The 14,945-nt window shown below is 38.7% G+C and overlaps 1 protein-coding gene across 1 annotated transcript in view; it reads left to right on the plus strand.

Moving 5' to 3' along the window:
* PRKN (parkin RBR E3 ubiquitin protein ligase) overlaps window positions 1-14,945 on the plus strand; it is a 1,279,940-nt gene that overhangs the window by 1,096,788 nt on the left and 168,207 nt on the right. The window lies entirely within an intron of this gene.

Below are 14,945 nucleotides of genomic sequence, written 5' to 3' on the forward strand. Positions count from 1 at the left end.
ATTAATATGGAAAACCTGAAATGTTATTGTGTCATAAAAATCATTTTAAATAGAGATGAGCAAAACTAATGGTGCCTCTTAGAGAAGCAGAATAAGAAACATGGAAAATGTTTGTTCTAAGAGGTCAACCAATATGACCCAGGCAGCCTCTTGAATGAATCTATGGCTGCAAGCTGACAGGGAAGGTGTGAGGGAAGCATAACTCAAACACAAAAAGCCTTGCTAAATTATAGGTTGAAATGACAAATGGATAATAATCCTGATATTAGATTTCATGCAGGCCAGGAAAGGAAGGAAGTGTATGTGCTTATAAAATGCTATTGAATTTTGATGGGAAAACATTTCTTTTAAAATTGCTACTTCATGAGGAGTTTTGTAGAAGGAGTGTTGATGGCAGAGGCATATTGCCAGGGCCTAATTTTTGGCTGAGAGCTGTAAGTCATCTATGCGTAAGTTGACATCTGTTGTCCTCAGTAAAGCTATCTGTCGTGCAGTGGGGTTGCAAAGCCCTGGGCTGAGCCATAAAGTAGAGGAAGTGGACGTTGGAAAGCAATGAGATACCATGATGACTCCTCAGAAAAAAAATGCCTCTGGATTAATAATCATGATTACATTAGAATGGAAACACAAGTTATAATTGCTAGCTTTAGAAATTACAGATGTCAAACTGCACTTTCCAGCCAAGAGCATCATCATGTACTGTGTCATCTGCACCAATTGTGTGGGGCCTAAGCAAGCTGCCAAATTCTAGGAGACCACAATGCTGGTGAATGTTTTCTATTAAAATGAGTCACAATAGTTTTTAACTAATATCCAAACTGTATGCTTCTGCCTGCTAATTGCCTACTGTTGTTCCATTCTCTAAAGCTGGATTTTAAGGTCTTAAATTTCTTTATGATCTTTATGAGAAAGAGACTTTCTTTGGCACATCTTCTGCATTCTGTTGTTCACCTTGCTTTAAAAAACTTTGAAGGTTTTATGTAATTTTAAGTTTTGAATAGTTAAATCTTCCTTTTTTTGTACAATGTGACAAAGTAAAGAAGTAGCATACAATTTAAGCTTCAAATCCTAGAAAATTACTTTGGGAGTGAATTGAACTGCTTTGATACCTTTGGGTTAAAGAGTTTGGGGGCATACCTTACCTAAATGAGAAAAGCTGTCTTCAGGATATTTTTCCTTTTGAAATTCTAAGTAATGAGTTTTATTTTATTTTTATTTATTTGGTTTTGTTGTTTTCAGAAGTGTGCTTGTCAGTTTGTATAGTATTTCTCTATTACTGCTTACAAATCACCCCAAATTTTAACCATTTAATTAATAAGCATTTATTATCCCACAGAGTCTGGGCATCAAGAGTCCATAATACTTAGATGGGTGGCTCTAGCTCTGGTGCAGGGTCTCTGATGATGCCATAGTCAAACTGAGTTGCTTCACTTATCTGAAAGTTTGACTGGAGCAGGAAGATCCATTTCCAAAATGGCTCACTCACATGAGTTTAGGACAAAAAAGCTCACTTCCTCACTGGCTAGTGGCAAAAGGCCATAGTTCCAAACCACATGACCCTCTTCTTAGGCTGTTTTTCCCCAGGATGGCAGCTAACTTATGTAGAACTAGTGATCCAAGAGACAGAGCAAAGAGAAAGTCACAGCACCTGTGTGACCTGATCTCCAAGGCTTCACTTCCACTTCACTTCATTCATTAGAATTGACATGCAAGATTCAGCCACCCTCAAAGAAAAGACAGTTAAACTCCATCTTAAAGAAAAGAATATCAAAGAATTCATGAGCATTTCCTGAGCCACCAGGGTTTACAATATGAAGAACTTGGAAAGAGAACAGAGGAATAATTTTCTAAAGTATGCACTTAACTTGATGCTCTTCTTTCTATCCCTGCCCTTTTGCCCCAGTCCCCATACTCTTATTCTGGCTTACATTGATTCCTATTACGCGACTTCTCAACAGAGATAAATCGACCTCATCATTGCCCTTTGCCTTCAAATCCTCAACTTTCACAAAAGGTTGTTAACCCAACTAATCTGCTTTTTGGGACTCTGTAGGGTTAAAAAGGAGATTGAGTTGGATGTCTTAAGTTCAAATCCTGGCTGAACCAACTATTAGTGGTCTTAATCTTTCTGTGCCTCAGTCTCCTCATCTCTAAAATAAGATGTATTATAGCAACCCCATATAAGACTATTATGACAATGAAATGAGATCATAGATGTAAAATGTTTAGAACAGTACCTAGCATGCAATGTATTTATATTTAATATTTAAAGAAACGTTTAATCAATGCTTATCAAAAGCTTGCTTGAAGGACCCAGAATTAAAAAAAAAAAAAAAAAAAACACCTAAAACCTCTGTTCAGGATAATCATTTATTTGATCTTCTCTTCCAAATATTCTGGAATCAAACCACATCAAGCTAGATCTACAGCAGAGAATTCGGTATCTATGAATTTTAGCCCTTCAAAGGCTATGAATTTTAGCCCTTCATTTTAGCCCTTCAAAGAGTTGCTTTTTTTACATAGTACTTTGTCAGAATATCATTCATTCACATTGTGGTCATTATACAGGAAATTTGATACCTGCAGTTCAGAATATCCTAGTGGACTTTTCTATGAAATAACATGGTGGTTATTCCAGGCTGACCTGTGCAACAGGAGCACTGATGCTTGTCCTGAGGAAAGTTATCCTTGAGGACATGGTAAGTTGCACAACCAATGCAGTGTCCCTCTAAAAGGTGACTGGTCAATAACCTTAAACCACATTTGTATGCTAGCTATAGCATATAAATGGACCATTATTAAAACAAATTTTGAAGCTCTTTGTCTGGCTTCACTTTTTTCCTTCTTTTTCTTCCCCTTTTTCTGAGTCCTGCTAAGATTTGTTCATTCTCATAAGCTGCCAAACTTTTCTGGATTTAAGGGTGGTAATGGAAAGCTGTCGTATGGTAGAAATCATGGTTAGCTCAGCTTGTTTAGAGACAGAACAGGGCCCAAAAAGTAGAAGTTAGAGGAAGATAAATCTCTGCTTACCATTTGCCCTAACACTAGGGACAACCAACAACAAAATGGGCTATCTCAGGAAGTAGTAAGCACATCATCCTACATGATCAATGGTTCAAGGAAAATCATTAATAAAAAAGCTATGGAAAAATCATAGAGTTTTGGATGTGATAAAGCTCTAGCCATCATTAACCTCTTTGGTTGTCAGGTTGTAGTTTACGGGTTTAATGTAAGGTATCTGTGAGTCTACCTGTGCTTAATTTTTTTCTCACCTACCAACAGATTCAAAAAGTACAGCTCTTATTATCTGGGTATCCAAGAAGTGCTTGATGTTATAAAGTTGGGCCTTACAGGTGCATTGTGATTTGACCAGGAGCACCCATTTTCAGTTTTGAGACACAGCTCCATGTGTTGTACTTACTCCAGGCTTGGGTGGCTCTAGTCTTCCAGTCAGTCAGCTTATCACTACACACCTAGATGGTCCTTCATACATCCACGACTCCTGTGAATACATACAACAGGGATACATACAATACAATCTGAAGGAACAGATTTCAGGTTTTTAATTGGCTTCTTAAAATAGGTGCTTAGGTTAGTATTTATGACTCTCTTATTCAAACATATAGTACTGTCCATTGGAAAATCAGATTACCTGATCCTTTGCTCTACTGTATCACTAGGCTGAACTGTTACCTGCAGAGCAGTGCACATTAGCTAATAAATGAGGACAAGGATTTCCATTTAAATGATAATGTCAGTACATCTCAGAAAGCCTGATAGATATATGATGGTTCCAGCAAATTTATTACCAGGATTCAAGTTGAAGTGTTACACTTGTTACATGCCTTTATAATCTTGACATTATTGTCCTCAGTAAATCCATGTATTTGGAGTTCAACATTCATTGGATGGATGGATGGATGAATTGATGGATATAAACAATGTAAAAATAATATGAATACACTATCACTTTTATTTTCAAATATTAATCATCATTTACCCCAGTATTAGAATTGCTTACAAGAACCTTATCAACAAATACAAAATATACACTGTTTGACTTGCACACATAATACATAATTCAGAAGAAAATATACTAAGTTCAGAGATCCACAAAAAGTCAATTAGGAGCCTGAAAGTACTGCAAAAGTTACAGTTATGTACCTGTCAAAGGCTATGTAGCCAAACTAGAATTTTGTACATTCTGATATATAAAAGTCTTAAGGGTACTGAGATTTTGGTTTTGACAGAGCACAGAATATTTTCACATTGATAGACAGAACCTAACAAAGAATGTATTTTGAAATCAAATAGCCTGACCTCACTCTCTGCTAGCCTTGATCATATTTTTACTACTGCTTATAAAAATATTAATTGATTTCCTAAGGAATTCATGTTATGCATTATTCTTTACTCTGGCTTATTGCTATTCATCAGAACTATCTCACTAACTTTTATGACTCCAATGTAAAATGTTGACGTGTTGAATACCGGAAAACAGCAACAAAATATGGAATATATTAGTACTCACTGACCCGGGAATACAGAAAGCTAAGGCAATCAAATGTTGTGAGTTTTCCATAAATAAAACATCATTATCTTATTTGGTGTTTTTGGGGGATATTATATGTTTGAGAGAGAATTTCTTATCTGGGATAATACTAGGGATTAGATGAAGAGTTTTCTGTTTTAAATTAGAAATCTAGGGACAAGATAACAACTGAAAAAAAAACAGATTAAAAAATCATATTACTGACCATTTGTTAAGGAAATAAGAAAGAATTTCTTCAAGCACCTGTAGGCGCTCCTTACTTTAATGGGGAGCACGTGTTGCCAAGGCAGATTTCTCAAAGTGCTAATGAAGCATCAGCCATGGACTCCCCAATTGCACAAACCTCTTGTTTTTACCAAGTTTGTCCTCTTGCATTTTCCTTGAAGAGGGCCTCAAATATTGTAGTACTTAAAGATGGAAAGGCTCCATCAAACCTAGAGCTAGATCTGTGTAAGTATGGGGTAAGACCTGCTATGTGCAAAGAAATTTTTGTTCAAAATGGTGATTTTGGACTACTTATAAGAGTAGCATTATTATATCATTGAAGATTGTACTTAGATCAGGGTTCAAGCCTCATTTTCAGTTCTTATATAAGAAAGAAGTCAACGAAGACAAATAAAGATACCTAGTCTTTCACTCAAAGATCGGATATTGAGTTAAAAACTATAATAAATAGATGGGGAGCCCCTTTTGCATTACATGGAGCTCAGAAAAAAGCAGATAGTCAATATTTAATAATAAAAGGAAAAATAAAATAGTTGTTTATCCTATACTTTAAAGATAGTTTAATTTTATAAAAATACCAAATTTAATTATAACTTGTAGGAAGTATTTTGAAAACTATATTGAGTTCTCCCTTTTAAAAAAGAAGTCTAGAGAGTGAAATCTAGACTCCACTATATGTAGTACTTTCACATATATTTCCGATGCTTTCAAGGAGACACCAAAAAGGACAGGTATTTTTCTTTGTGCCTATATGTAACTGTTTAAGCGTAAAGCTCCAGCTGTAGTCATAAGTGGCTTGCTTCAACCACCTGGCCTGTGCAAAACATGGAGAGTGGAATCATATCTTGTTGACACATTATTCTTTTATATACAAGATGTTCTTTATCAAAAAGTATTTTTAAAAGAAAGTTAATGTTATGAAATGTCAAAAATATGCATTCCATGTTTATTTGACATGTGTCCAGAAATCTAATTTAAACTCTAAGATTGGCTCATTTGCAGATAGGAAACAAGTGTCGCTAGACTTTCTGTATGAGAGACAGCTTGAAGTGCAAAGATAGAAAGCTTTGGAGAATATTTATTTTAATTAAAGAAATCGTTCGCAAATGTACAAACAAGTTCTGCATACCATTCCTCTGGGAAACGTTTATCAATTGGCAAATGTTCCTAGAAAGTGTCCTATTGTTTGAAATAGAAATACATATTTTCTAATCCGACACAGACCACTGACCATTCCATGTGTCCTTAGCTATTTTTTGTTGTTATTAAAATAAAGGTAAATCTGGAATAATTATACTCTTTTAAAATGGTAAGCTTCATCTCATTGAATAATGTTAGGAAATCAGTTCTGTGGCAGGTGGAATGGAGAAGCCTTCTTTAGCTCTACAAGCTGCCAGAGAGCTTAGAACATTCTAGAAAACAGATTTCTACTGAAAATAATATAGTTTCTATGCAGTTCTTTTGATCCTGCTTTCACCTCCTTCTAGGGCCCTGCAGTCCAGTATGGTAGCCACTAGCCAGATGGCTATTTAAATTAAAATTAAATAAAATTTAAAATTTGTTTCTAAGTCACATTAGCCAGATTCCAAGTGGCTTTCAAGCCACATGTGGCTTCCTGCTACTTGACCACAGGTAATGCATTGTGTCATTGTCACCACAGAAAGTTCTAATGGACAGCATGAGTCTAGCTAGAGAAACATTAGAATATCACCCAGAGTAGCTTCTGCAAACTCAAGCTTCCTGTGTCTCACATACAAACACTGCAACCTCTTCCAATCGAGTTAAGGAGAAAAATCTTTCCAGAAATTAAAGCAATTCCTCTAAGTACCAAAATGTAGAACAGCATTTTCCCAAGTGAGGCTCATTCAGCACAGGTTCCAGGGGATATTACTGGAAGGAAAGTTGTAGTGGAAGCAGAGAGGCTGGGCAGAGGTCCATCACCAAACAGCTTGGAAACACATGTTAAGCTAGGTTAAACAGAGGGGGCTTTTTCCATAAGACTTAAAGCTTTCAATCTGCAAACATGCATTTTGCCTGAACAAGTCAAATACCACAAGCAGCATCTTCTAAACTCTTTAGAGCAAGAACTGCCTTTTGTGTGGTGCATTTTATAGGATAGATGTTCCATGGAACAATTTGGGAAAATGAAAGCACTTGCTTTATTTTTTAAATGGACAGTGCTGAGCAGCAAGTGTACCGCAGTTATAATGAGCTAATGAGATCCACCTACAGCATTTTCCTCTTCGTAGAGAACTAACAAAATGTTATTTTTTTTAATTTTTATTTATTTATGATAGCCAGAGAGAGAGAGAGAGAGAGAGAGAGAGAGAGAGGCAGAGGGAGAAGCAGGCTCCATGTACCGGGAGCCCGACGTGGGATTCGATCCCGGTCTCCAGGATCACGCCCTGGGCCAAAGGCAGGCGCCAAACCGCTGCACCACCCAGGGATCCCCAAAATGTTATTTTTATAAAAAATGTATACCCTATTGGTTGTGGATGTATTTTTGACACTGCATATTTTTATAGTGAAAACTTTTCCATTGTCTTAAGCAGCTACTGCCATATATATAATTCTGTGGGTATCAGATCCATAAACAAGATAGGATGAAATGTTACAGTTGTGGGTGATCACTGCCTTCAAGTGATTTGTATTCAATGAAACATGATTTTCAAACTTCATAGAAGAAATGATACTATGGTAAACAATATATTTGCACATAGTAGGTATTAACATAGTCAATCTCATAAAAGGTTAACTGCATAGGACATTATAGTAATGAGGAAGGAATTGTGGGTTTTGGAGGTTCCTGTTTTCTATGCAGCCAGAAATGGCTGCAGCACATTGACACGAGCAGTCACCAAAAATGTGGGACGTGGGAAAACAATTCTTGTTTTCTCTGGGCCTGGCCCACAACAATGTGCTCTTGCAAGGTGACCAGACAAGTTACCCTACCTGGCATTCTGAATGGTGGGCCTCCCTTCCCTGGCCTTCCCAGAGGCCATTGGTAGATCTTGGGGACAGAGAGTCATGCTTCACCTCATTATACTAATTATTTTTTTACCCCCCACTATTTCTCAGGCTTCTATCACCTGATGGTAGAAGCCTCATAAATACACATTATGCCCTCGTCTTTTTGATTTGCCTCCAGCTCTTTTCTCTTCATAAGCTCTCCTGGACAGCAGCCCCTGCAGGAGCTAAATCCTCCAACATAATTGATCTAGGGCCTGGGGGCCTTCATCCCTTCCTTCCTGTGCACTGGGGTTTCTTGATTTACCTTCACTCTGCCTTTAAAGAATGGCCTCAGGGATCTGAAATCATTGTTTCAGTTGCTTCCTTATACTTTCTGGTTCTCACTTCATCCTTTGTGGTGATATTTACACTCAGGATTATAAGGTTATGATCATGTTTCAGCCCTATCACAGAATCATCCTTGGAGATCAAAGTTCTGTGTCCTAACTTGGGTTGCAAAATCCTTACCCCTGCTCCAACAGGTGTAATAGTCACGTGATCCTGCTAGAAATAGACCTTATGGACATAATCACAAAGATTTATCAGGATATTTGTGGAGGATATTTTTTGTAGCAATGCTTTGTAATAGGTAAAAACATGGAAACAAATTTTCAGTAATATCATTGTGGTTAAGTATAATTTTGACATATCTATACAATAGAATAAAACATCCTGTTAAAAATAATAAGGTCAACCTGTGTGTTGATATGGAACAATTTTTAATATATAGAATTAAGTAAAAAGAGCAAGAAAAAAAATGATCGATACTTGTAAATACTTAAAATAATTTCTGGAAAGCATTAAAGAAATCATTAACAGTGGTTGCCTTTGGATAGAGAAAGTGGGGATATAGGAAAGAAAGTTTTTGTCTTTTACTTTATAACTTTCTGTAATGTTTGACATTTCTAAACATGTTGACATATTACTTTTACTTTTTATAACAGAATTTTCTTTATGAATTACTTCTTTGTTTCTTAAGCTTCTTATTTAAAAAAAAAAGATAGCAATGGTACTTGTTAGAAATAAAAGCGAGGTAATCAATAACTAAATTAGGTAGAATTTGACACCATTTCAGACATAGTTTTTCTTTGGGCTTAGACTAGGGAAGAGGAAATGTGGCTTCCATCAGCAGAGATAAAGGACAGGGAAACCAAATTGTAAACACTTGCTACCATTCACTCAAAGGAGCTAGAGATGCAGGTGGTCCGGTTTGGCATCTTTCAAGCATTAATTTGTGTAGAGCATACTCTCCTGTCATACTGATTTAGTTGAATGACATATTTAAGAAAAATGGGAGTGAAGTCTGCTAGGAAATTTAATTTATGATCTCAAAATAAGTTCTATGAAACATGTCAGCAAATGCATTGAACAGTCATGCAAATACGTGAATTTTAATTTTTGTGTAGCTTTAAAGTAGTTTAAGTAGTTCCCAAATTATAGGCAAATATTTTCTGATGGTACCTTGCACAAATTCGTAGTCTAGGAATTATAGTCTTAACGGTGTGTTTTCTTGTTTTCTGTTTGTTTTTGTTTTGTTTTGTTTTTGCTTATACCTATTTTCAATAAATTGAGACAGAGTACAATGTGGCCCAAGCAAAACAGGCACTTAGCACGAGGGTAATGCATTTCTCACCACTGGTCAGACGTTCCCCTGGAAAAGCTGTCTCTAGGTTATTTGATGAGTTCTGTGAAAATTCCTGCACAAGGACAGGGCTTTTCCTGGGTGAAGACAAGTGGTTGGTGTTGTCAGTGGTCCCCAGGGGACTATGATGGATCCATAAACTGTGTTCCCTGGATCCCAGCCTTAACCCTTTCCCTGCTTTACATTCATTGGGCCCAAAGATTCCACCAGGTGAGGTCCTCAAACGTCTTTCACCTCTTCAGCACAGAATGGATGAGGCCCAAGGAGAGGACCTTGAAGGCTGCCCCAGGCAAATCTGAACTGACCCAACATGATCTTGACTCCCACCTTCTCCCTAGACTGGAGACTCATAGGAAGTATACCTGAAAGACCTACCGGAGCCTGCGACCCAGGCTTTCATCCATCCATCCATTTAAATGTCTATATTGTGACCAGAGAATAAGATTCATTTCATGTTGATTTTATTTAAGGATTTTTTTCAAGGAGAAGGAAAAAAAAATTAAGACTATAGAAGCCCATGGATGAGGCACAGGCCAAATGTAAAAGCTTTGCCCCATCTGAACCACGGTCCGAAGAAGGATGAAAACAAGAAGGAATCCTTACAGAGGGAGATAACACGATCTGATGTGCTCTAGAAAGTAATTTGTCAAGTGGACCTATTACTGCACTCACTTCCAAAAAGAAAGCAATTTTCTTACCCCTTTCATAGAAGCAGGCCCAGAAAGTCTGTTTCTTCCTCCATCCATACCCCTCGCCACTCTCTTTTAGAAATAATATTGTTCCTGACATGTATTCTTCTTCCCAAAGCCTTGGTGATTTATTGTCCAGCATGCAGTGACAGCTGGGAATTTAATGTCACGTGATTTTTTTTCCAGCTCCTCTCAAGGTGTTACTGTTAAACAGACAGGTCCATAATTCAAAGGAAATCAGAATTAGCTATTTCTGCAGCTACTTCCACAGATAGAACCCATTCCACTTACAGAATGTCACCTATCCCTAAAGAATTTTTGAGCAAATGCCCAGACAGTGTTCGCTACTCCCTCTCTTTCTCTGTGAACTTGAAGCTCTTCATGTATGCCAGCCGGCAGATTGGCACTTTCCAATTATTTGGAGGACACAATAAAAGAAGAGATACTGAGTCCAATCAGGTAATAAGTTAGTCCTTTGCAGAAATAGGATGGAATTTTACTTGCTGGATGTTTCAAGAATATGAAGTGCTTGGAATAGGTGCCTCCTAGAAGAGAAATCACCCACTTACTTGTCAGCCTTCTTTAGACCACTCACGTAAATCATTTAATATGTAAAGAGGGAGTAGAAAACAGAGCTCTATTCAGAAGATGGCTGCTATTTGCAAAGAAGTAAATCCACATCAAAGGAAACTTCTGAAAGTCTGCTTTATGTGAAGACATGGCCTGGCTCTTGTAGAAGCTGTATTGTATTATTGAAAAGTGCCAGAGTTGCTTAATCAGTAAGAAAGGCTGAAGTAGAATGATGGGATTAAGGAGATAAGATCTTTGTTAGACTACGTCTATTGACCTGGAACTTCCCATAGTGAGCTAGATAAAAACTGCCTCCCATTATGAACACAGCAGATTTTTAAAAGGTCTGGAAATTGGTTGTTTGGAGGCCCCATTGCTGTACGAATTTTTAGTTCATTCTAAAGAAACCAAAGATTGTTTTAGTACAATCTTGGAAAAGCATTACAGTTCAATATGGTATAGCTCAAACATTTGCCGGGCATGCCTTTCGTATCTTGAACACCGTTTTCAGTGCTATTGACATACAGTTGTAAATTGGCAAAGGACACAAATTACCCCTAGAAAACTAAGAAAACAATCAGCTAGGTGTCTGCTCAACAGGCTGCTTACTTTGCCTCCACAAATAAGACTGCTTGTGGCTGGAGCATGACCCCAGAGCACCTGGCCACCCCCAGCCGGGATGAGCTCCCAGCAGGTCATGGTTGGAATGCTGCATAGACAGGTTGTAGTGGACAGTGGAGATTTCCCTCTGACACCCATCTCCCTCTTGTTCTTGCTCACAGAACACTGAGTTTTCTTCAAGTATCTTCCCCTAAGGGGAGGATACCTTGGCTCATACCCAAAAAAAAAATCCTCAGTGACCGAACAGTCTTCTATTCCCATGGCCCTTACTTATAATGGTTTGGGGAAAAATCCAGGTCTTTCTGACCTTGACTGTGCTACTGGGCTAAGTAGCTCAAAAGCCACTCTGTTTTTGGACCATGTTATGGGAGAGAATACCTTTCCTTTCTATTTAAGTCCGTTGAATCGGGCTATTTTTCTAGCCAAAATCTCTTAACTGGTCCATGGGCATTATCTTAAAAATGACCAAAGGAATTCATTTGGGCAGAACTCTGGGCAGATAACAACATAAAGAGCTATGTGATAAGGCCTTTCTAGTAGCAAACATTATATCCTTCAGATTATATCTATCCCATAATATTTTTGTGTATCCACGGTAGCTAAAATCAGCAATAAACAATTTCTCCTCATTCCTTCTGGCTAAATGGATTGTCATGCATTCCGTTATATTATTCAGCCATCAGTTCCATGGTGTGTGATCGAGACCCAAAACAGCAGTGGCTTAACTAGACGGAAGTTTATTTCTCTCTCATAAAAATCTTGAGCCTGGATGCTGGCTCTGTCCCCACGAAGTCCTCAGTTGCCCTCAAATGTGGCGCCAAAGAGTCAGGGAAGAGGAGGACATTCCACTCCCTAAAACCCACACAGTTCATACCCCCATGACAGAAGCTAGTTACATGGCCACACAGCCAGCCCCAAAGGCAGTGGGTACCATGTGTCCAACTAAACTATTACCAGGTAGGAAAGGGCAAATGGATGGTGGGGGGTAGAGGTCAGTCTCTCCCACATCTGCCATAAGTCCTCTCCATCCTATCATCCTCACTCAAACACCATCCCCTTATATTCATTCTTAGAGTTTTCTATTTTCATGCAGGAAAAACATCTTGAGCAGAATGCCACTTCCTGTTTATTTCTAACAACACCAGGTGCTTGCCTGGTGATTTTTTCTTTAAACGATACATGTCTTTCACTTTTTCTCTCCAAAGGCAGAAAAATTAGATCTCCATCTCTCAATAATATCCATAAAGAGGGCAGCCCGGGTGGCTCACCAGTTTAGCGCCGCCTTCAGCCTAGGGCGTGATCCTGGAGACCCGGGATCGAGTGCCACATCGGGCTCCCTGCATGGAGCCTGCTTCTCCCTCTACCTGTGTCTCTGCCTCTCTCTCTCTCTCTCTTTCTCTCTCTCTCTCTCTCTCTCTGTGTCTCTCATGAATAAATAAATAAATAAAAATCTTAAAAAAAAAATACCCATAAAGTGGTTTTCAGCCCTTACATTCAAAGGTGTTGCCACAATAATTGTCTGAATTGGTGCAGATAAATAGAGTTAGCATTCAGGATTGCCAAAAACTGAGAGTATGGGTACAATTCCAGAAAATGCCCTGGTTGGACTGAAGTTTTCATGCACTGATCTTTTTGTTCTAATTTTACATACAAATATACTGCTTCACCACATAAGAACCACCCATACCACAGATTAAAGCTTTTGGAGTTACAAACTGAGTATGAGACTTCACTTGGAGTTAATATCAGCTTCTGATTTACATTTGCCACAGTAGTCCTAGGAGTTTTAGCTTTTATTCTTCTCCTGCAATCACTAGAAATCATGCTGTTTTCAGCAACTAAGCTGTTCTAATAAGAAACATTCACTGGGGAGAAAAAATATTCAATAGATCCTTCCTTCTGTTTAAAATAAGTCAGTAATACTTTTAAGGGAAAATCATTTATTTATTCTACGGGCAGTAATTGACCGTCCGGTACGTATGTGACGCTGTACAGGGCATTGTGGGCACACAGAGGCAATAACACAGTGACACGCTCAAGGAACACAGAAGCAAATGAGAAAACAAGACGCACATGCACAAAACAGCATACCCATATGGCAGTAGAGAATCATGCCAAATTATGTGCCATGGAACTTCAGCAGAGTTCAGGGCATACTTGCCCAGCTCCCGTAACACCTTGAACATGGTTCGTTTTAACACTTGCCACCTTGCTTGTTCACAAACCATTTACCCCAGTTAATCTGTGGGCCCCTGATGGGGTGAATAGGGCTGCAGCCTATTCATTTTCAGATCCTCAGTGTCCAGCAGGGGTTTCCAGCATGTACGTGTAGCTGACATTGAATTCTCCAGCAAGACAGGAGAAAGCTCTGAACAACTGAGGGTGGGAGCTTCATTAAAGGCCTGGAAGGATGAAGAAATGTTCCCTCCTGGGCACTGGGAATCCACCAGGGTGAAGGCCCAGAAGGTGGGGACTGCAAAGACCTGAGTGGGGAGTAAGGAGCAGGTGACTGGGGGAGGTCAAGGCTCAGGGGGCTCTCATGGGCTGCAGGTAGGATTTGAGACTTTTTCTCAGACCTGGGAGACCAGGTAGGGCCTTTCGAGGCAGAAGCATGACCAGAGCTTCTGGAAAAGTAATTTAGTGCCAGCATGGCGTATGGATGGAAAGGGGAAATTCCTGAAGTCACTGTTAAAAGGTAAACTGAGGCACATTAAAAAAATTTTTTTTCAAGAGTTTCTTTGAGCGTATATGGGTTCGAATCAGGCGGCACCATGCTAAAAGTGGTCAGGAGCTTGCTCGGCAATTATTTGATTAGCTGTAGCTCAGGAGATTGCCTTTCTTGGGGAAACCTATTGGCTGTGTATGAGACACTGCCCTGAAGTGTTCTCTCCTCAGGTTTGGGTACAGGGTTCTGGCTCTGGCTAGGCCTCGCTTCTGTAGGCAGCCAAGGCATCAGCATCCTCCCCACCCCCCAGTCCACCCAGAGCCTCCCATTCCAGCACTCCCACATCACCAAGACCATTGTGGCCAGTGTCATCTCCAATCAGTCTAACCCTCCTAACAACCTTGCAAAACCATTTATCTATTTTGTTTTGTACAAAAGTTTTTCAGACATTTAAGGGAGTCTAGTTTTATAATATTAATTTCACTCCCAATGGATACCTTAAGACTGTGGAAGATTTAGATCCCTCTCGAAGTTTAGAGGCTATTTAGGAATTGACAAATTCACAACCACATTCTGTATAATGTTTAAAAGAGAATGTGTAATAACAATTCAATGTACACTATATAATATTTATTCACCTATCTTTGGTATGCTACACAATTTACTGCCTTTTATTCTTTTATTTTTTTTCCTTTTATTCTTTTATCTGAAAATCAGTGCTGAGGTGTCTGGTGGCAGTCAGTTGAGCACCTGACTCTGGGTTTTGGCTCAGGTCATGATCTCAGGTCATGATCAAACCCCGAGTCAGGCTCCATGCTCAGCATGTCCCTCTGGCCCTGCCCCCACGCTCTGTCTCTCTCTCTCAAATAAATAAAGTTTTTAAAAATAATAATAAATAAATAAATAAAACTAAGTGCTTCATACTTAATAGTCTTCAAAATCAACTATTCCTCTTCGTTTTCTCAGCACTTA

This window comes from Vulpes vulpes, chromosome 1, assembly GCF_048418805.1.
Source record: "Vulpes vulpes isolate BD-2025 chromosome 1, VulVul3, whole genome shotgun sequence".
Taxonomy (NCBI): Eukaryota; Metazoa; Chordata; class Mammalia; order Carnivora; family Canidae; genus Vulpes; species Vulpes vulpes.